Source organism: Ovis canadensis, chromosome 3 (assembly GCF_042477335.2).
Source record: "Ovis canadensis isolate MfBH-ARS-UI-01 breed Bighorn chromosome 3, ARS-UI_OviCan_v2, whole genome shotgun sequence".
In the NCBI taxonomy this organism is placed as follows: Eukaryota; Metazoa; Chordata; class Mammalia; order Artiodactyla; family Bovidae; genus Ovis; species Ovis canadensis.
The window spans coordinates 154,687,858-154,712,419 of NC_091247.1; the positions used below are offsets into that span (position 1 = coordinate 154,687,858).

Consider the following 24,562-nt stretch of genomic DNA (forward strand, 5'->3'; position numbering starts at 1 on the left):
ATTCTTTATGATTCTGGTTAGACAACTTAGCCAAAAATTTTAAGAATTGAACTAAATTTTTTAAATGCGGAGACCCCGTCTATGCAGCGCTTAACTACTTTAGTTCTTAGTTTACTTAGTGCCCAGGATGACCCCCTAACAATGTGAATTCTCAAATGCAAGAGGTGCGTTCTGCCTCAGTAGTTCATTTCCAGCTGCATGGCAAGAGCCTAACAAATTTGTTGTTCTGCATGTAGTTTCCCTTAGTTTTCATGATTGTCTTCAGTGCTGATAAAATTACTGATCATATTGAACAAAAACATATTCATAAGTCACGTAACCATTTTTACTTTGGAGGTACAAATTGGCAGTTTGTAAGATCTAATTAATAGTCACAGAGTCAGTGTTTTTCACAAGCCTAAGAAAACTGTCATAAAAAAATCTGTATACTCTGATGAGGTTCAAACAAACACACTTTTATTGTGCCTATGTCAGGATGTTCAGATGAACTAGAAGACAGATCGTTTGTTACTAAAACTTTTCTAAACACAGTTTGAAATACAGGACTCAATCAAATATTTTTGGACATTTGTTGTTTAGCAATTGCCATCCTCAAAATACATGGCAACCAGCAGTACTCAAAAACAACACTGTAAAGAAAGCACATCAAATAAGACACATTTAATACTTCAGATTTTTGTTTTCCTTTTATATTAGGAATGATTCTATTGATGTTAACAAATCATGAAACTTTGTCAGTGCATTGGAGTAAAGGAAATAGTAAATTTTGAGTTTCTCATTTTAGTTCTCTAACGCAATGCAAACAAATTATATATATACTTTAAGAAAGTGTATGGATAATAAATGATGTGGCTATACTTTTATCATATGATAAAAATAAAATTGAAAAATAATATAGTCAGGAGAATTTTGATGAATTAATCATAAATGTCAGGCTTCCCTCATAGCACAGTTGGTAAAGAAATCCGCCTGCAATGCAGGAAACCTGGGTTCGATCCCTGGATTGGGAAGATCCCCTGGAGAGGGAAACAGCTACCCACTCCAGTATTCTTGCCTGAAGAATCCCATGGACAGAGGAACCTGGCAGGCTACAGTCCATGGAATTGCAAGAGTTGGATACAACTTGGCGACTAAGCTTATCACCAATCACAAATGAGAATTTAGTCTCATACATTCAGTGGATGAGAATTAATTTTAATTTATTCTGGAGTTACTGTGAAATTTTCATTTGTGGTCTGTTAGAAAATCATCAAAGATTTATCTCATCTCTTATTATTCTGTTGGAAGCTGTTCCAACATACTGATTATTTGCTTGAACTTTCTAGAGACTTTGAGTGGTTCATTATAATAATTGTCATATTTAGAAACAATTTCAGCCTGGAAAATAAGTTCAATTTATATTTGGGGAGTGTAACAAAAGAACCCCTGAGGAAGTATCATTTAAACTGAGATCCAAATGATGAAAAAGAGTGAAGTAGTTGAAAAGTGACAGAGAGTTGCATGTTGGAGTTTGTGGCAAACCAAAAATGTCTGAAGAAACCTGTATTGCCCTCACCTTACCAGCACAGTGATAAGACCTGCATTATAACAGTGATAACAGAGATTACGGATATTGTACTTGCTGCTTGGCCCACCTTACACCTGAACTCTGACTACCACCTTAACTCCAACCTCTTCAGTTCTCCCACTTTCATATTTACTGAGACTTCCTGGAAGACATCAAACTTTTCTCATAAGTACTGTTCTTTTGGTTTTGCATAACACGTGCAAGACAGATGTCTGCTGCCCTCACTCCTGGGGTCACCTGCTCTGGGGTTTCCTGTGCCTCCAAGTAGCCACAGCTGTTGGCAGCGGTGATATCTGCCTGTGTCTATATCGAAACTTCCTCTAGTGATGCTGATGCCGTTGATAGCTGCACTGAGGACGCTGCTGTCTGATTGCTACTGATACTTAAGCTCCCGTGTCTCTTGACTGAGGATGCATGTGACCTGATTCGCTGCACGAGCCCTCCTTGGGCTGAAGCTCTGTTCTGTGTGACACCAAAGGAAGGGGATTTCTATACTGCCTCTCATCTACCATGCTTGTGTGTTCCTTGGTAATGTCTGTGCCCAAAATGATGTTCTGTTTTGCTGTTGTTCAGTCACTAAGTCGTGTCTGACTCTTTGTGACTCTATGGACTGCAGCACACCAGGCTTCCCTGTCCTTCACCATCCCCCAGAGCTTCCTCAGACTCATGTCCACTGAGTTAGTGATGCCATCCAACCATTTCATTTTTTCAAGCTTAATTTCCCCAGAGTTCTGGAATAAGTCTACCTAAATTCTTCTCTCCTCCTCTTCCATTGCACCCAAGTCCATTGTCCTTAAATCCCTCTCTTGAGACCCAACCCCCACTTCCCCTACTACATGTTTGTTTCCCAAGAAGCTTCTTAAGCTCGCATGTAAATTAGAAAAGACATGCAGTTATTTCTAACTCATTGGTTTTCTCATTAAGCCAGATTTCCTGGAATCCTCAGATGCACACATCATTATTTGAAGCTGTGGTTCCTCTCACATTAGTTCTATATTTTTTGCAACTAAGTTCCTTGACCAACATCTTCTAGAAAGGATTTTTCAATAATATGATTACATGTGGATTTTTAAAATTACACGTAGGCTTCCAGAATCCTCATTTGGTGCCTATGAAGTGATCTAAAGACAACATATCTGGTTGAATTAGTGGCCCTCTCCTCCCTCATCTCTCCACTGTTAAATATTTCGTTAGTAAGGAAATGTGATTATCTTGTGAGATATTAGTGGAGTTAGAGTGTGTATAAAACCCAGTATAAATTATAATCTTAATAAGAGATACAGCAGGAAGGTTAACAGAGGGACAGAGCGTCATTTTCCATAAGCAAAATTGATTTACCTTTGCTTGAGTCCTATAGAACAGCCCCATGACATAATAATAGAACAACTGAGGTTAGAGTAGGAGGAAGTCCTGGCTATGAGCTCTGGTTCTGCTACTTTTTGTTCATCATTTAAGTTTTTTGAATTTTAGTATCCTTTTACCTGTGAAATAAAGAGAAAATATCTGCTCAGCCTAAAAATAGCAAAGTAATTAATGGTAATATTTCTTGAATGACTAATAGGTTCCAGACAACATGATAAACTTCATAGAAGCTTCAATCAGTCCCCTTAACAGCCCTCTAGGATGGGTACATGGAACACAAAAAGCTACATATGGATGTTTATAGCAACTTTATTCATATTTGCCAAAACTTGGAAGCTAACTTGGAGGATATCCTTCAGTAGGTGAATGGATAAATAAAATTTGGTACATCCAGACAATTAAATAGCATTCAAGCCTTCCCGAAATATAACCGCCTGCAATGCACGAGACCCTGGTTCGATTCCTGGGTCGGGGAGATCCCCTGGAGAAGGGATAGGCTACCCACTCTAGTATTCTTGGGCCTCCCTGGTAGCTCAGATGGTAAAGAATGAGTGTGCAATTTGGGAGACCTGGTATCAATCCCTGGGTTGGGAAGATCCCCTGAAGGAGGGCATGGCAACCCATTCCAGTATTCTGGAGAATCCCCATGGACAGAGGAGCCTCGTGGGCTCCAGTCCCTGGGGTCACAAAGAGTCAGACCCAACTGAGCGACTAAACACACACACACAGCACAGTGCTAAAAAGAAATAAACCAGCAAGTCATGAAGAGACATGGAGGAGATTTAAATTCATATTACTAAATGAAATAAGCTAATCTGAAAAGGCTACAGACCATGATTCTAACTATATGAGATTCTGGAAAAGGAAAAATATGGATACATAAAAAGATCAGTGGTTAGGAATATGAGAAGGATGAATGGAAGAAGCACAGAGGACTTTTACAACAATAAAAATACTCCATGATACTATAATAGTGATTTCATGTCATTATTCATTTGTCAAAACTCATAGAATGTACACCACCAAGAACGAACCCTAATGTAAACTATGGACTTTAGATGATAGTGATGTGTCAGTGACCTGACTGACCTGCCTCCTGAGAAATCTGTATACAGGTCACGAAGCAACAGTTAAAACTGGACGTGGAACAACAGACTAGTTCCAAATCAGGAAAGAAGTACGTCAAGGCTGTATTTGTCACCCTGCTTATTTAACTCGTATGCAGAGTAGATCATGCATAAATGCCAAGCTGGATGAAGCACAAGCTGGAATCAAGATTACTGGGAGAAATATCAATAATCTCAGATACACAAATGACACCACTCTTATGGCAGAAAGTGAAGAAGAACTAAAGAGCCTCTTGATGAAAGTAAAAGAAGAGAGTGAAAAGGTTGGGTTAAAACTCAACATTCAGAAAACTAAGATCATGGCATCTGGTTCCATCACTTCATCGCAAACAGATGTGGAAACAATGAAAACAGTGACAGACTTTATTTTAAGGGGACTCCAAAATCACTCCAGATGGTGACTGCAGCCATGAAATTAAAAGACGCTTGCTCCTTGGAAGAAAAGCTATGACCAACCTAGACAGCATATTTAAAAGCAGAGACATTACTTTGCCAACAAAGGTCCATCTAGTCAAAACTATGGTTCTCCCAGTAGTCATGTATGGATGCAAGAGTTGGACTATAAAGAAAGCTGAGCCCCAGAGAACTGATGCTTTTGAACTGTGGTGTTGGAGAAGATTCTTGAGAGTCCCTTGGACTGCTAGGAGATCCAACTGGTCAATCCTAAAGGAAATCTGTCCTGAATATTCATTGGAAAGACTGATGCTGAAGCTGAAACTCCAATACTTTGGCCACCTGATGGGAAGAATCGACTCATTGGAAAAGACCCTGATCCTGGGAAAGATTGAAGGCTAGAGGAGAAGGGGAAGAAGGGGAAGACAGAGGATGAGATGGTTGGATGCCATCACCAACTCTATGGACATGAGTTTGAGCAAGCTCTGGGAGTTGGTGATGGACAGGGAAGCCTGGCATGCTGCAGTGCATGGGGTCTCAAAGAGTCAGACACAGCTGAGCGACTGAACTGAACTGAACTGATGTGTCAATGTAGGCTTATCAGTTGACAATCAATGTGCTATTCTGGGGTTCAAGTTCGGGGGAGAAATGTTTTTAATTGGGGAAGCTAGGGATGTGTGTGGGAGTAGGATATATATGGAAAATCTTCCACTCAATTTTGCTGTGAACCTAAAACTACTCTGAAAAATAGTCTTAAAAAGCACTGCCCTTGATAGTGGTTAAGTCACTGTAGTAAAGTCATCTGGTTATTAAGTGGAAGAGCCAGACCCTCTGACTCTGAATTGCTGCACTTATCTGGTGTGCTGTGCCGAATAGGAGATAATGTTCAAATGTACATGAATGATATTAACTCTGATATCCCTGTGGTTTTTCCCTCTGAGATATGTGGCTGAAGCTAGTCATTTCTCAAAAAGAGCAACTGCATTTTCTGTAACTGTCACTGATGTCATTTCCCAACTATACATGGTGATTTTATATTTTAAAAATCTTGGGGATTAAAGATTTCAGTGGGTTCAGGGGAGGGAAGGTCTATTAAAAAAATCCTGGGAATTAGTGCAACATTATAACTATTTGTTCAAAAACCATTGCTCACAATTATTTTAATATCTTTGTATCACTTTACGAATCTTAACGTACTTATGTAGTTCTAAAACATACATACTTTGCATTTAGGGCTTACCTGGTGGCTCAGTGGTAAAGAATCCGCCTCCAATGCTGGAGATGAGGGTTTGATCCCTGGGTCAGGAAGATCTCCTGAAGAAGGAAATGGCAACCCGCTCCGGTATTCTTGTCTGGGAAATCCCTTGGACAGAAGCCTGGTCCTTTGGTCCATGGGGCTGCAAAGGAGCTGAACACGACTTAACGACTAAACAAGAACATTTTGCATTTATGCTTATCTAATGCATTGGAGAAGGAAATGGCAACCCACTCCAGTGTTCTTGCCTGGAGAATCCCAGGGACAGTGGAGCCTGGTGGGCTGCCATCTATGGGGTCGCACAGAGTCGGACATGACTGAAGCGACTTAGCAGCAGCAGCAGCAGCAATCTTAAATTATAAATCTGCTTTATTCATTCAAAAGATATTTATTGAGCTTCTGCCATAAGCTAGGCATTGTCTAGACTGTGCGGATAATCAGAAAGCAAAATAGCTATCTTGATTAAGATTTCCTAGTTGGGAGAGAGTATTATATATCAATGATGAAAATTGTTGCAAAATAAAAAGTAAGGCAGGGTAAGGAGGCACAAATAACAGGCAAGATGATATTTTAAAATAGTCTGGTTTAGGGAAGGCATCCTGAAAAGGTAGTGTTTGAGTAGCGACCTGAGTAAAATGAGGGTGTGAGTCCTACATATATCTCAGTAAAAGAGTTTCTAACAGTGAGACAGCAATGCAAAAGCTGTGAGCAGAGGAGAAGTTAGCTGTGTTGGGAGATCAACAAGGAGATAAGAATGTCTGGAGTAAAATAAGAGGAAGAGTAGTAGAAGATGGTAGCTGGGGTGGAACAGATGGGGATGGAGGAGGGGAGGAAGGATGCTATTAGGGAGATCAAGAAGGAACTCTAGATGGTTTTTATTTTTATTATTATTTTTTTCTCACAATTTTTGGAGGTATAATTGAAAAACAGCACTGCATAAGTCTAAGGTGTACAACATAATAATTTGACTTACATACATCATGAAATGCTTGCCATAATTTTAGTGAACACCCATCATTTCATACAGGTACAAAGTGAAAGAAATAGTGAAAAAATGCCTTCCTTGCAATGAGAACTAAGATTTACTCTCTTAACTTTTGCATATAACATACAACACCGTTAATTATATTTACTATGTTGTATATTATACCCCTATATTATTTTATAATTGGAAGTTTGTGCCTTTTGACTACCTTTATTGAATTTCCCCTCCCCCTGCCCTCACCTCTGGTAACCACAAACTCAATCTCTTTTTTCATGAGTTTATTTGTTTTTAAAGTGTAGTTGACCAACAACACTATGACAGTTTCTGGCACACAGCATAGTGAAAATCGCTCAGTTGTGTCTGACTCTGCGACCCCATGGACTGTAGCCTGCCAGGCTCCTCTGTCCATGAAATTCTCCAGGCCAGAATACTGGAATGGATAGCCGTTCCCTTCTCCAGGGGATCTTCCAAACCCAGGAATCAAACCCAAATGTCTCTGGCATTGCAGGAGAATTGAGGACTGGGCCCTCCAGTATAGAGAGGTCAGGAAGATGAAGAGAAGTGAGCAAAGGAGCCTTGAAAAGGAGAGGTGGTGAATGAGATACAAAACTAAGAAAGTGTGGCATCATGGAAGCCTGGTGAGGAAAGAACATCAGGGAGGAGGAACAAATCACCTGTGCCAAAGTCTGCTCGTAGGTCAAGCAAGATGGAGACTGAGAACTGACCACTTGGTACAGCAATCCTGGCTTAATGTAGCAGGAGCCAGTATAGAAATAAAGGAGGTAGAATAGAGGAACGGAAAACAATAGACACAGACAATTCTTTTTAGAAGTTTGTTTGAAAGGAGCATAATGAAAAGGGGTGATAGCTGGACAAGGAGATCTTTCAATTTGACTTGTTGAGCACATTCGAAGACAAATTCAGTTCAGTTCAGTTCAGTCGTGTCTGACTCTTTGCAACCCCATGAATTGCGAGAGGCATCAGAGGGCAGACACACAAACCATAATCACGAAACTAGTCAATCTAATCACACAGACCACAGCCTTGTCTAACTCAATGAAACTAACCCATGCTGTGTGGGGCCACCCAAGACGGGCGGGTCATGGTGGAGAGGTCTGACAGAATGTGGTCCACTGGAGAAGGGAATGGCAAACCACTTCACTATTCTTGCCTTGAGAACCCCATGAAGACAAATTAGAAAGATACAATAGAGAGGGTTAGCTAATGATGCAGAAACGAGAAAGAGAATTATGCAGTAATTACCTTCCATCGATGTACCATAATTTATTTATCCTTTTGCACCAATGTTCATTTAAGTTGCTTCTGATTTTTTACTATAATACTGCAAAGAGGGCTTCGCCGGTGGCTCAGCAGTAAAGTATCTGCTTGCAATGCAGGAGTTCCAAGAGACACGGGTTCAATCCCTGGGTTGCAAAGATCCCCTGAAGCAGAAAATGGAAACCCATTGCAGTATTCTTGCCTGAAAAATCCCACAGACAGAGGAGCCAGGAGGGCCCTACTCCATGGGGGTTGCAAAGGGTTAAACACAACTGAGGGCACACACACATACTGCAAAGAAAATCTTTGTATCTGTTTCTTTTTTATTCATGGAAATCATTTCCTTAAGATAAATATGCAGGGAGGGAATTACTGAATCAAAGATCATGAGCATTTTTAAGAACCTGGATGTTGCCCCATTGCTTTAAAAAATCAATTTCCTGTTCTACTCATAATGTATAAATGGTTAAGATTTATTTCAATCTTGCTTGCATTACCTTGTGGCCATAACTCATGGAATCCCCATACTGTTTCAACAGCATTTTTTCTAACAAACTGTTAGCTTCTTAAAAACAGAGATCATACCTTAAAATTGTCTTCATTCCCTCGTATTTTTTAAACCATATATTTCACTTATAATAATAAAACAATCTTTTATCTGATATCCTTCTGCATAAAGTTGTGCATGTAGTATAATGGTAAAAAATAATCAGTTATGGAATCAGACCAACCTATATTTGAACACCACATTCATTACTTGAGTTTTTTTTTAATCACTTTAATTTCCCTATCAATTAAAAGATTAATAACAATGCCTGCTCTCTAAGTCCTAGTGACAGCTGCAATGAGATATCTATAAAGTCCCTCGCAGGAGCAGGAAATTTTACAGAAAACAGTGGAACTTTTAGAAGAACTTGCTCATGAAAATACCTTGTGAACATATATATTTTTTTAAGGGCAGAAAAAAAAATCTTCATATAGCTTGTCTATAGTCCATAGAGTTTTCATATTATAGTTTTGCTAATGGTCATGAAAAAAAAAAATCCCTATGCATTTCAGTTCTTATAAACTGTCGAAACAGAAAGCACCTGAGTTATCTCTTGGGAATGTACAGGCTGCTACAGTAGGCCTGGGATCTGCAATGTCTCGAAATAGCGCCAGGCAGTTACCTCCAGGTGACTAAATGGGGCTTCCTCTCAGTACACCAGGTTAGAAAGCTTTCTGATTAGTTCGGCTCTCCGAGGTGAGGAAATAACACAAAGAGGAGTACAAATGGAAACTGAACTTAACACAGCATCCAGCCAATTTCCAAACAGGTAAGAGAATCTTTCGTGACACTAACAGTGCTAGGTTAAGAGGCTGAATATTGAGATTTCTGTCTGTAGCTGTTGTTGTGCATGCGTATGAGTGAGTCAGCAGAGAATCTTTGTGATACCTAGGGAAATAGCTTTAGCCTCAAAGTTGAAATTAAAAGAAAATCCTATGCAATTATTCAATATCTCTGAACAGTGAAAACCTTACCACCATTACAAGAAGTTTCTTGTAAAAAATTTGTATCCAGACCAACAAGGTCCTGCTGTATCGTACAGGGAACTCTGCTCAATGTTATGCGGCAGCCTGGATGGGAGGCGAATTTCGGGGAGAATGGATACATGTATATATATGGCTGAGTCCCTTTGCTGTCCACCTGAAACTCTCACAACGTTGTTAAATGGCTATACTCCAATATTAAATAAAAAGTTTAAAAAATTATTAAGCTAAAGGCCTTTCCCCCAGTTTTAGAAAATATTCTATGGGAAATACATATTTTCTTTATATGCAGTGATATAAAAAATAAAGATGTGTATTTCCCCCAAAATATTGTGTCTGTCATAAAAAGAATGGAATTACAAATACATCCACTTGGAAAATTTCCATAAAAGGTATTGAGTGGGGCAGCCATTTCCTTGGTTTTGCTTGGTGTAATTCCCACACTGACACTGGGGAAAAAGATGACCCCTTGCATTTATGATAACTAGAAAAGGAAAGGCGAGCTTACTAAATCTAGACAGTTTATCATACTGCATCCTGGGGACCCTGCCTTTGTGTGCAGACTTCACAAAAAGACTAATCAGTATCTTCCATTGTAATCGGATGTGGGGGACCAATAAACAACAGTTGGTGACAGGAGATATCCTCTGTCTAATTCCCAGCCGGGACCTCAGCTTTGTTGTTTTCTACCAGTAAACCAAGAACCTTATTATGAAAGCTGGGCAGTCCTCATAAGAATTAGGGCTCTCATTAAAAATTATGTATGAATTCATTAGCTAATCTGTACAGAAAGTGCTATCCTCAGGTGAAAAGTCTCAAAATATTTAGTTCGCTTAAGTTTATTTCAAAAAAAATGTGTCAAGTTCCCATTGTATTCTAAGCATTGTACAAAGTCCTGGGTGTACAAGGATTAAAAATAAGAATTTAGGTTGAATGTTTAAAGATAATAGAGTGACTTTGGTGTTGGTGCAAAATTATGGATTCTTCTGATTTTATCTGTTGTCTGTGATGATGAATAACAATGTCAGAAAACAGTACATCTGGTGTTTTCATCCATCTTAATCATAAAATTGGATTAACTTCCTGTCTGATTCAATGTTGCAGAAAACAATCATCAAGATGCCCCAAATATATCATTTGATTCAAGAAATCAACCTTTATTTGCCACAAAATATAGGGCTGTCAGATTTTTTTAAAGTATGTTTCTCGTGTGAAACATGAGGACATTATAATGCCAAACGATGGTTTGGCAATCATCCCAAAGAAGGATTTAGGATTTAGCAGCAAGATTTTAGACTAAAGAGAAATAAACGTTTTTAGTGATTTTCTTTTAATGTCTTTTAATACAAGGAGAATAATATGTTTAAATCTGCCATTTAATAGAAATTAAAGCTTTAAAGGAGACATGGCTTTTTAATTCTGCACACCAAAATATCTTTCCCTACAGCTTCCACAGTCCTAAACTTATTTTTAAATTGCTGGCATGAATTATCCAGTTGATAATTGATGCTAGATTGTGTTGTATGAAATATAGAAATCAGCCATTTCTATATTTAGCTGTAACAAGGAGGAATAAGATATATATAGTTTCCTTTGTTTTTCTGAACAATCCATGTACTTCTATCCAGCAATTTAATAATTAGTTCAGAGATATAGCAATCCTAATAAATATCATGACCCCAATTATGCTTAAAGGAAAAAATAAGGAGTATCACTAAGAAGACTGAGAAGTAATAACAGAATAAAATTGGCACAGTCATGCTGTGCATTAAAGTTATGCTGCAGACAACATCACTCAGAACCTTTATTTCCAGAAATGAGATGATTCTCAGCATTCTAATCACCAAAATAACACATTGTGGGAAATTATATGCTTATTATTTTGCCATCTCCTTCTACAGATGAAAAAAAAAACACAAGAATATTGACTAAAACTTATTCCACCTTCTCTCTTTATTCATTTTTAGTTATGCAGAAAATTCTTACTTCCCACTGTGTCAGAAAAATCAAGATTCCTGAGAATAAAAGTTTTGAAAGGACACTAAATCACAGTTTTTATTTGCATTCCAGAACACATGCCAATAAACTTCGTTTTATTTTACCATACTTCTTGGGAAATTAGGTAGTTCACCAGAAGAGTGAGAAAGAGAATCCTATTACAGTCATTGAAGTGAAACATAAACTACTTCATGAAGGGAATAGAAATAAAAGGAAATTTATAACATCCTTCCAGGGATGTTAGACCACAAACCACCCTGTTGATCAGACTGATATTTCAGAGCCTGTGTGGTCCTCCCTGCCACTCACAGCTCAAGATTTCACATGTGAAAAAAGTCAAAAGTCCCCAAAGAATATATTCCTGTTGATTGCATATAAGTCCATAAAAATAAAAGGGGACAATCTCCCTATTCAACCCACAGATGGATAAAGCATCCGGGGTCTATAACGTTTGTTAGTTTCTTCATTTTTTAAGGTAGTATTTACATGCTTGATGGCTTGGGAAGCATCACTTTCTGACTGGGAAGCAAAGTGCTAGAGGAGTTAAAGGATTATTACTTTGCCCTGGAATGTCTATTTCCAAGCATCCCTAAATGCCACTTAGAAATCAGCCTGATCACAATTCTTACTGCATTCGGTGGTCAGATGCCTCCTCCGTCTTTTCAGAAAAGCTGCATGAATGGAGCTGTCATGGCTGTGATGATTAGAGTTCATCCTGATGGGGTTGAATGTAGAAACCTGAATTAGTCTGACCTCATTTTTCAGGCAACATTCGTCTGAGCATTGGGCTTTTGTCTGCAGAGTTTCTGCCTGGCCTTGCTTCTTGCCATTTTCCATTCAAGCTTTTGGTTACTGTGCCTGCCTGCAGCATAAGAGATGCTGAAGGACAGGGAGGGGAAGTAACAACAGAGAGGAGATTGAAAGGCAACACGGGAATAAGAATAATGGAGAAGAAACAATAATCAGTACAAGGTAGAAAACATAATCAGGGGAGCTGAATACGGAAATTTCTGTTGACTGGAGCTTACAATAATGAGACTTGAAAATTCTGTTAAAAGCAAGTAACTTGCTATTATATTTGTTTACTGTACTCAGAGTAATATCTATTTGTGGGTAAATCGTGATTTTTCTCCTGTCTCCAAAGAACTGTGTTAAAACTGTATTTTCTTCTATCTTACCCATAGATGTGTCTGTGACTTTCATTAAAATATTTTTCTAAGTGTAAATGGACACCAAGTCACAAAGTATAGGAATGATAGTATCATAAAAGTATATGAAGTGTTATTTTGTAATTTTTGGAAGCCTCATCTCCTCCATTGACTCGGAAAAGTCAAGACCTTCACCATTTCATGATTTTTTAAAGTAGCTCATTATAAAGATGGGGGCTTACTCCAAATTAAATAGAATTTAAAGTTTTAAGAACAATGTATTAAAAATCTTAACTTTATTGCTAAATTATAGGAGGCTTTTTTTTTCTTTTGGCCACAAGGAATATGAAATGAAGGATCTTAGTTCCCCAACCAGTAATTGAACCTGTGCCCCCTTCAGTGAAAGCTCAGAGTCTTAACCACTGGACCATCAGTGAAATTCCAATAGAAGAGTCTTTAAAGGCAAAAGAAAAGATTTTTTTTACAAGAATGTTATTAGAGGATGTGAAAGGGAACACTAATTAAGAGGTGATATTAAAATAGAAAAGGGAGATTAATGAAATGAAGAAAAAATTGGTTGTAAAAAGCTTTTCAAACGAGTAGGATACGGATTCCAATCTAAATCCCTAGATTCGACTGTTTCTTGTTAATATTTAATTTGTAGTAGTTGAGAGAGAAACAAGAAAAGGATCATGAATATGTATTTGATTCAGTAGCTATAAGGAGTCTTTTATACAATTTGGATCTGAGTTGATGGTTCACACAACCATGGTTAGAAAGAGTGTAGTAGGAAGCAAATGGAAGTAGAGATTCTGAAATCAAAGAACCCTTCTTAAAATGTGCTATTTTAACCTTAAACCTCTTGCATGTATTCTTCCATAATTATGTCACTTTAGCAAAACCAAATTGTTTGACCATTGCTTTTTCCTCTGACCTAGAGTTCCTAATTGACTTTTGGCCAAAGTCCTTTGATTGTTAAATCAGTAAATGTAAGCACTGGAAATCCAATCAGGCCGCTTCTTAGTATATTAATATTATTACTGTTCCAGGAAATAAGTATAAGACCTTCATTTAGTCAGCAGATTTGCTCCTCACCCATGTGCTGAGTATCCAGAGAAGTAGATCACTTCATTGTTTTTAACATTGATGTACAGTCAATGCATATTTTTAAGCAAAGTTTATGGAGCACTTTTTATCTATCAGTTCTAGCTGTTTTATGTTTGATAACAGGTGATCTTCAAAAGCCCTGTGAAAAGTATGCCGTTCACATTCGATTTGACAGATGAGGAAACTGAGGCTCAGAGAGAGTTAGTAATTTGACCAAGGTCACTCAGCCCAGGATATATCAAAATCTGTCTTACTAACCATGCTCTTAACTATTATACTATACTGTGGCCAAGTTTTCTTATTTGGTGTTTGCTTACCTGTGTGCAACTTCCAAACTCATAATTATTTTAAGTCATATTCATTCTCTCTAGCTATTAGGAAACCGAGCACTCCAGAGCTTTTAAATGTGTGAGAACATAATTCAAGAAGCTCTTGAACATCTCCCTGGTCCACAAGGTCTTTCCTTTCTAAATAAGAATTTAGATACATTTTCTCACTCTCTACCAATTTTCATTTAGCTCCTCATAAATTGTTTTAACTGATTAGCTAATCAGTTGTTTTAGCAGCCCATAGAAGGAAATGGCAACCCACTCCAGTGTTCTTGCCTGGAGAATCCCAGGGATGGTGGAGCCTGGTGGGCTGTGGTCTGTGGGATCACACAGAGTTGGACACGACTGAAGTGACTTAGCAGCAGCAGCAGCAGCTCTAACGGAGTCTAGGATATGAGAAACTCATGAATCTGACATTGTAATTGTTTTCAAAATCTTACAAAACATTGCTCTGCCTAAAAGTAGTATTGGCATGTCATGTGTTAAAAGAGGTAGCTCATCACAGTGTAGAGATCTTAAAAAGAAAGATTAAGTCACATGATGCATGATTGCTGTAGTATAAAGGTCAAAATTCTTACCACCTGAAAGGAAAAGATTTTTCTATCTATTTACCATCTTGTCTTCTTTGTTCTCAAAAAAAAAACTGGCCTTGGTGTTCTGCCTGTTTTTTCAGTATCCAATCATATCTTAACAGCCCACCTTCCCTACCAAAGTCCCAATATACATTCATAACACACTAACTTTAGTTTATGAGTATCAAATTGTACTAACCCTTAAAAACTCATTAAGGGACCCTTTAGGACAGAAGAGGGCTTCCCTGATGGCTCAGCAGTAAAGAATCTGCCTGCAATTCAGGAGATGCAAGAGACTCGGGTTCTATCCCTGAGTCGGGAAGATCCCTTGGAGGTGAAAATGGCAACCCACTCCAGTATTCTTGCCTGAAGATCCCATGGACAGAGGAGCCTGGTGGGCTATAGTCCAAAAGATTGCAAAGAGTTCAACATGACTGAGCAACTGAACATACATACCTAAGACAAAAGAAAGTCTGTGGGATTGTACCCCAGGTACCCATATATCTACACAGTGATCCCGCACTTTCAAATAAGTTCCAGTGAGGATTCACTTGGCCTCCCAATGGACCATGGACCACATTTGGAGATTCATTACTTGAAGATCACCAATTATTTCTCATCAACAAATCCAAGAACCTTTCCTCGGTCTGCATTTTTCTTAACCTTCAGCAGCATCCAGCAGTATTGACAAACCTCTTTCACAAACTGCTCTTGACTCCACAGCACCATATACTTGATTGTCCTTGAACCCTGCCACCCCTGTAAATATCCATGCTGAAATCAAGGCCAACTACAAAAATAGTTGTTGAGACTTTTTGCCTTTTGTGGGTATGGGCAATGGGGTACAATGTAATGTATAGCTTTGTTGCACCATGTATTAGTGTTTGAGGGGGACAAGAAATAGCATCTCCCTTCTCCTGCCTGAGGAAGACAGAGGAAACAGACCTGTGAAGATAAAAAATGTAACTTTATTGCTGATGGAGCTGCTGGACTGTGACTTAGGAGCATGACCGTATACTTCTGTGCCTGCCTCTCCTTCTTTAGCAAATTCATCCACCAGTCACAAGAGTACTGGGCAACTGGGGCCTCTGGAAGGGACAGAGCCTTCCCAACTTCCTTTACTATTTGCAAAGAGCATACCAGGTTGTATTGTCTTTGCAGGTAAGCAGACACCTAAAGGAAGTACAGAGCTACATATGCCCCAGTGTCTCATTCCAAGTGCACCAATTACATATCACTTACCCTCCCCTGGGGAGATTGAGGAGGGGAGGAACCAGGAATATTACTGTATTTGAGATGTCACCATACAGAATAAAACATCAGGGTTGGGGAATAGTGTTTCCTCCTAACATTATGGGAAGAGAAAAGGCATAGAGACATGGCAATTATAGCATCGCATTAAAATGGATACATATTTGTATGATTATATACTAGATATATAATATATATTAGATTATGTATTATATATGCACATAACCAGTCCATTCTGAAGGAGATCAACCCTGGGATTTCTTTGGAAGGAATGATGCTAAAGCTGAAACTCCAGTACTTTGGCCACCTCATGCAAAGAGTTGACTCATTGGAGAAGACTCTGATGCTGGGAGGGATTGGGGGCTGGAGAAGAAGGGGACGACAGAGGATGAGATGGCTGAATGGCATCACTGACTCAGTGGACGCGAGTCTGAGTGAACCCTGGGAGTTGGTGATGGACAGGGAGGCCTGGCGTGCTGCGATTCATGGGGTCGCAAAGAGTCGGACACTACTGGGCGACTGAACTGAACTGAACTGATATACATAATATATGTGCACATTACATTATATTACCTACATATTAGAAAAAAGCTAACACTAAAACACCACAAGCTTTATTTCAGGGTGATGGAATAAACTATTATGAATAATATTTTTTTTCCTAATTCTTTGAAGTTTCTAAATCTCCTCTCATGAGCATATATGGTCTTTAAAATTAGAAAGATAAAGTTTAAAACTCTTCAAATTAGTCACAAGAAATATACACACTGATTAAGTGCTATTTACAAACAGTATAACACACAACTCAGGAAGCTGATATTGATTTTGTGAGTTAGAAACAAGTTTCAAAGAATTGGTTAGATGAAATAAACTGATTTTTCCCCCTCCTGAATGGTGTAGTAGTCAGTGTGTGTGCGTGTGTGTATGTGTGTGCGTGTGTATGTGTGCACTCAGTTGTGAAGATCAAAGCCCACCAGGCTCCGCTCTCCATAGGATTCTTCAGGCAAGAATACTGGGGTGGGGGGTGGGGTTGCCATTTCCTACTCCAGGGGATCTTACTGATCCAGGGATCGATTCTGTGTCTCTAATGTCTCCTGCTTTGGCAGGTGGGTTGTTTACCACTAGCATCACCTGGGAAGCCCCAACATTGAAGCTCCACCCAATTACAGTTTTTGGCCTTTGAACAATGTGAAGATTAGCTGAACCGACCCCAACGTTCAGTTGTAAATCCAAATGTAACTTTATAGTCGGCCCTCCATATCTGAGGTTTTGCATCCTTGGATTCAATCAACCCTTGCTTTGTGTAGTGCTGGGGTGCATATCCAGTGAAAGAAATAAGTGTATAAGTGGACCCACAACTTTCAAGCGAGTGCTACTCATGGGTCAAGCATAGTAACTACACAATGTTGAATGTGATGAGTTACGTATTCCTTCACTTCACAAAGATTTATTAAACACCTCCCAAGTGCCAGACACTATTCCAGGTCCTGGGGATATAACAGAGAACCAGAAAGGCAAGATTCCACAAGGGCGGCACTCACATTTTAGTGAATGCATGCATACTAGGTTGCTTCAGTCACGTCCGATTCTGCGACTTTATGGACTATAGCCCTCCAGGCTCCTCTGTTCATGGGATTCTCCAGGCAAGATTACTGGAGTTGGTTGCCATGCCCTCCTCCAGGTGCATTTTAGTGAAGGGAGGTATATAATAAGCAAACAACAAAAAAAGAAGCAAGAAGCTATAAGATAGTGAGGAATGCTATCCGGAAAATAAAGCAGGGTGATGTGATAGGGATTGGCCAGGCTGGAACAACCCCTCTGAGGAGACGACACTTAAACTGAGAGCAGAAAGATCAGAAGGACCCACCATATAGTGATGTTGAATGACGATCCAGTGGGCAGGCACATGCCATGCCCATGATGTGCGAATAAGCACAGCTTGTTTGAGGAGCTGGAAAAAAAGGGTGGAGTGACTTGAGGGAGAGACATGAGATGACATTTAGAAGGAACAGGAGCCAAATAAAGTAAAGCCTGGTAAGCCATGTAATTGAATTTAATTCTAAATGTAATAGAAAGTCATTGGAGGATGTTAAAAGAGAAAGGAAGCTGAACTCTTTGGGAAAAAAATAGATTTAAAAATGGATAGAGAATATTAGGAAACTATAAACGAAAGTTTTGTGCCATTTCCTGTCTGAAACAGTTAAGAGAGAACGTATCTTATCTGAAACATCGCAAAGAATACACTGACAGAACTCTGAAGATAAATGAAGATAATAATAAAACATACTTTACAGAATCAAAATCACACTAGAAACCAAATAATTAGATTAAATTCTATTGAAAACACAAAACACAGAGTAGACGTGAGAAATTTTTGATGAACTAAAGATAAAGAAGTGGTAAGAGAAGACAAGTACATAAAGTGGTTAAAAAGAAAGAATATAAAGTTGCATAATTAGTATCCTTAAAGATGAACCAAAAAATATTTAGAAGAAAGGCCATTCAGATGTGTAATAGGAAGAAATACTTCTGAAACAAGACATCTGGGATGTGTAGACATCAAGAGCATGCTGCTGCTGCTGCTGCTGCTGCTGCTAAGTCGCTTCAGTCGTGTCCGACTCTGTGCAACCCCAGAGATGGCAGCCCACCAGACTCGCCCGTCCCTGGGATTCTTCAGGCAAGAACACTGGAGTGGGTTGCCATTTCCTTCTCCAAGGCATGAAAGTGAAAAGTGAAAGTGAAGTTGCTCAGTCGTGTCCAACTTCGCGATCCCATGGACTGCAGCCCACCAGGCTCCTCCATCCATGGGATTTTCCAGGCAAGAATACTGGAGTGGGATGCCATTGCCTTCTCTGCATCAAGAGCATACTATGTTGCAAAAACTATCAAATCAAGGAAACATCCTGGTGAAACTTTTTCACTTTAAAAAATAAAGACTACTATGAGATTGCAGGCAGAAAAGCAAGTTATCTACAAGACAGGCTGGCCTCAGGCCAGAGCATTTTTCACAGCAATTTTCAATGCCAAGAGGCATTGGAATAACAGCAGCAGAGTTCAAAGGCAAAAAATAAAAATGAGGATTGAATCAAGAAGTTAATATTCAACCAAGTTGTAATTTATTGTTAAAGGCACCATAACTACATTTTCAAACACATAACATGGGAGGAAACATAGTGCTTATGAAGCCTGCCGTAAAGAACCTACTTGATAATGAAATATGGCTAAATAAGAAATACATCAAAATAAAGAATTCAGGAATGGTATGCCCTTCTGAAAAAGAGCTGATCATGATCTTGACTATGAATATGTAACTAATACTATAGAGCCTTAAAATTATTAATTACAGAATATATCCATTAGTGTAAATAATGCTAACACAATCCCAATATTTTAGTGACTTAATGCAATAAAAGTTTGTTTCTAACTCATGTCGCTGTTTAACAAGTGTTGAATGGGACCTCTGCTCCATGCAGTGATCAGGTCCTGTAAGTCTTCTTTTGTATGGCTCCATCATTTCATTACAGTCTTCAGAGTCACGCTGGACCCATGCAGCTTATAAACAGAGGGAAGAGAGAGGGTAGAGAAGACTGCCTCAGGCTGAAAATGTCACTTCACTTTAATTTACATTAATTGGTGAGCACTATTACATGGCTCCACCAAGATATAAATGGGCTAAGATACCAGGAGGAGACAATAGGTTTAGTGAGTAGTCTCTATTACATAAAAACATAAATATCATCAAATATAACAATACAAAAATAATAATGTAACTATAAAAACTGGAAAATGATCATGATAATTGATGGGAAGAGATGTACATGTCCTCACTTTTCATAGCAGCAATTAATAAATATTTTCTGAAGTTTTCAAATCAATAAATAAAGATTTAAATATATTATCATGCAATATGTATATTATGAACATAGGCACATGAAGAAAAAAATTTAGAATGACCAAAAAAAAAAAAATACCACTTAACAAAAGACAGAAAACTAAGGAGGTATAGAAACAAATTTTAAAAGATAGCATAACATAAAATACATTTAGATCTATTAAAATAATAAAAGTCAAAGGGATCAGCTAAACTATAGTAAGAAATTATTAGGTGAAACTCAAAATATGATATTTAATGACAATATATATTGTAAATACAGAAATATATCTATAATATATTTAATAAGTTAAATATATATTAAGTGGAATAAAGCAAGCTATGGACAATATTTGTATTTAATAATAATAAACATGGTATATAATAAATATACATTGTTTTACATTCTATATGCATAGAAAATATTTGCAAGAGTACGCGAGAAATAGCAATGTTGTGTCTGAGGACTGGAATGAAAAGTTAGGAGAAGCTAACGCAAGCATGCTTCCATTTTTTACTCTATATCTTTCTGTAACTTAAAGTTTTTGTAATATGAATTTTTATTATTAAAATTTAAACAAAAATAACTAAAGTTCAACATAGAATATTGTCAGAGAACTGAAAGATGCAAGCAAAGGGAAGGGAAAGAGAGGTCATGGAAATCTGACAGCATTATATTTTATTAAATATAGAAATAGAAGTAAATTTGGTTGTGGATGAGGAGAGGGAAAACATTAAGCTCAGTTTGAGTAATATAGTGTTTGAGGTATAAATGGAACAATCAGGTGGAAGGCTGCAGGTGTAGGACTCTAAGAAAGGTGGGAGCATGAAATACGGAAATAAAAATGATTAGTATGTAAGTGACAGCGGAGGACAGTAGGGAGTTAAAAGAAGGGATTGAGTGATGTATAAAATTCCTCCAATAGGTCAAGGTTTTCTTCTCTGTTTAGAGACAGAGAAACTTTTGCTTTTGTGCTTGGGAATCACTTGACATTCCAACTGCTGGCTGTAAAGGGAAAACTCCTTGCCAAGAATGAGCTTAGAGATCCTGGGTGGCAGTGAGCACACATTAAAGTTAGGAAGGGGTGAGTGGAGCCTTCCTGACAGGCTTGTCCTAAAGGAAGCTGGGGTCATTGGTGGCTGTTGGGAATTGGAACTGGGCTTCTGTGAGGGCTCTGAGGACCTCTCTTTGGCCCTCCTCCCCTACTAGGGTCACTAGGTGTGGTCCTGACTCGGGTGATCAGATGACAGACCAAGCTGCCTAGTAGCTTCAAGAGGTGACTAACATTTAGAAAACTGACCCCCCAGGCAAAAGTAATTCAACTGTCCTTTAAATATAAGTAACTAAAAGCCAGCCACATACATTTAAACATAATGCTGGTACATAAATTCAGGTGTTACATTTTAATCAGTTTCCTCAAATTGATTTATATCTAAGACTCATAGGCGTCAAATGCTTTAGTAGACTGTCTGGTGACCAAAGAAAGAAACTCATGTTACACAGGGGTATTTTCTCTGTGGGAAAAAGTAGACCTAGGGGAGGGGTCATGGGTCCCAGATCAAAGGAACTGACTCAGGAATCTCTTTGCAAGGCGGAAGCCCAATAAATTTAAATACAAATAGAGCTTGAAATCTCTGAATTTTTACCATGTTTAATTTTTTATATGTTTAGATATTAGTAATATCAATAATAATACTCAGTTGTTTGGGATAATAACTCCATTTTCATCATTCATTACTGTGAAATGGCTTAGCATTTGTGCTTGGAAAGAGCGTTGTAATTTCTTTTAAACTTAAAATTTTCAGTCATTTGTATGTTAAATAATAGAAATGACCAAATGGGTTTAGAATAAGACTGAGATATATCTTGTACTGTTATATGGTAACTTTGAAGTTGTGACACTGTTACTGCCATGGAAATTTATGTTCTGTCATAGCTGTTATGATCTAACATATTAGGATGAGAAAAAGCTGTGTGTTTCTAGCATCTCTCCAGGAGGAAGAAGGTAACATATATTCTCTTATTACAAGAAGTCATATTTCTTTTCCCTGAAATAAAATTTTCATTTTGTCTAGAACCCTTTCTTTTTCTCCAATTGTAATTGTATATAATGTCTGGCATGTAAGAGGCCTTCCAATACATTTTGTTGTTGTTGTTGGTACTGTATTTTAGAATTACTGTTCTATGGTGAATAGTCAGAAATACTTGCATGTGCTCTGAGATCAGTTCAGCTTTTCACAGGCAAGCAGAGAACTGAGGTAAATTATTCAAATTTTGATCCAATGAACTGGATGATTGGAGTTTTAACCAGTTACTTCAACTCACTTCTTCATTTTAGTTAGGGAGTCTAAATTTTCTGTTTCAAAGGCACAGTTTTACCTTCTTGGAATGTTGCCATCTTGAGTGATTTTAAACCTCGAGTTCCCATTTCACATCCATTTGCCATTTCAATCTGAGAAACTTAGACTTTAATACTGTTTCCACAGTTACAAGCTTCAAGTTAATCATGGCCCTGGGAATTGAGCTCTCTAGTGTGTACACAACCCCCTTGGCTTGCAGTTCTCAGCATAGACTGTTGGCTCCAAATCATGCCCATGGGAATCAAGGGCTGTGCCTGCTTGCTCACCCTGCCTGACAAACACTGCTGGTGAGCCAGAAGTCGGTGGCTCCTCATCAGTGTTTGCAGTAACAGAGGAACCCATCTCTGGGCTTTCCAGAGGAAGGGGAGTGAACAGTCTCCAATACAAGGTCCAATATCTATTGGCAGCTTCCACAGCTTTGCAGAGCTGAAAGTAAGCTGTTAGATAAAAGGAAGTCTCTGTTTCTCAGAGCTACCAGATGGATTTAGTTTTTCTAATCTTTTGGATTTTCCATAAAGCATGTTTTCATAAAACATGAAGTGTGCTTAAAAGTATTAGGTTTTTCTCATTACTGCATTTCCATATCCTACTCATCCTTCAGTTTTACTTTCTGCATCAAAGTGTGTGTATTCAGTCACTCTCGTGTCCAACTCTTTGTGATCCCCTGGACTGTAGCCTGCCAGGCTTCTCTGTCCATAGGATTCTCCAGGCAAGAATACTGTAGTGGGTTGCCATTTCCTCCTCCAGGGGATCTTTCTCACCCAGGGATCAAACCCGCATCTCTTGTGTCTCCTGCATTGGCAGGCGGATTCTTTACTACTGTGCCACCTAGGAAACCACTGCATCAAAGTGTATTTTTGTATAAAGGAAACATTTTTAAAACCATAGGAAAGCACAGAGAATAACATAACAAACAACTGTGAATCATTAAATGGCTTTTGTTTGATTTTGTGTGTCTGTTACTGATGGCATTAATGTAGCTTTCCTACATACTCCCAGCAAAATTCTCCTTTTCCCCTCCCCAGAAGCAAACTGTACCTTATAGTTGGGGTTTTGGATAGAGTTTTTCAATAGTTCTTCCCTTTTCTGGATTTCTGGTTTTTGCCAGGAGTCTTCCAGCTACCTAACATGACCAAGCCCTATGGCCCCTGTCCCTATGCAAGTGTTAAAAGACTCGAAGGTGCAAAAGCAGTATAAACTTCAGCTGGGTGTACATTTTGATTGGAAACCAGTATACTTCTTCTGACCTCCCCCACTCCCTTTGATTTCTGTGTATGTGTGTGTGTGCGTGCTCAGTTGTGTCTGACTATTTGCAACCCCGTAGACTATAACCTGATGCGAAGAGCTGACTCATTTGAAAAGACCCTGATGCTGGGAGGGATTGAGGGCAGAAAGAGACGGGGAAGACAGAGGATGAGATGGCTGGATGGCATCACCAACTCAATGGACCTGGGTTTGGGTGAACTCCGGGAGTTAATGATGGACAGGGAGGCCTGGCGTGCTGCAGTTCATGGGGTCGCAAAGAGTCGGACACGACTGAGCAACTGAACTGAACTGAACTGAGACTATAACCCACCAGGCTCCTCTGTCCATGGAATTCTCTAGGCAAAAATACTAGAATGGGTTGCCATTTCCACTTCCAAGGATCTTACTGACCCAGAGATCAAATCCACGTTTTCTGCATCTCCTGCACTGGGCAGGCACATTCTTTACCGCTGCGCCACCTGTAGCAATGAGTATTTGGTCCAGTTTCCAATCACTTATTTTGTACCAACTTTATGTATAGAGAAGTTACTATTTCCTAACAAAGCTATAAACTATTGAAGCAGTATTAATTCTTCTTCCACAGCAAACTGGGAGAAGGTCCTCTAAGAGTTCTTACACTCCAGTAGATTACACTTAAAGCCAATCGCTTAATCACAAAAGTGTGTACATAGACCTGCACCTCATTTTATAGAACAGATGGTATTGCAGTCATCTAACAGTTACTGTTAATCTTCTATGGTCAAATTAGGGAATTAAGCGTTATAAAATAAGAAATGCCTATGAGCTTTGTTTCCCCACCTTGCAAAGCATCCATTTCAAGTGATTATGATGCATTTTTGAAAATACATAGTTAACTGATTTTGAATGTAATAACAGCACCCATGGCTTAAATTAAGGATGTAGTATTAATTGCACACCTTGGTTTATATTTTAGGAATTCTTAAATACTTAGTTGTCTTTTTCCAAAGCTATTTGAAAATTAAGAGTGTGTGCCCAAGCAATTGAAAAAGAATTATTTACCTTAGACTGAATTATCAGTTCCATTGATTTCTTTACCAGAGTTTGAAAACGCATCATTGCAGCTCATTCTTTTGCCTTGCACTGGCAGCAAATTGCTCTATAGAGAAACTGCCAAGTCTGGTGTTATGGAACTTACACAGAA

General features: G+C 38.6%; 1 protein-coding gene across 1 annotated transcript in view; it reads left to right on the plus strand.

The window, feature by feature from the left end:
• PTPRR (protein tyrosine phosphatase receptor type R) overlaps nt 1-24,562 on the plus strand; it is a 278,629-nt gene that overhangs the window by 120,977 nt on the left and 133,090 nt on the right. The window lies entirely within an intron of this gene.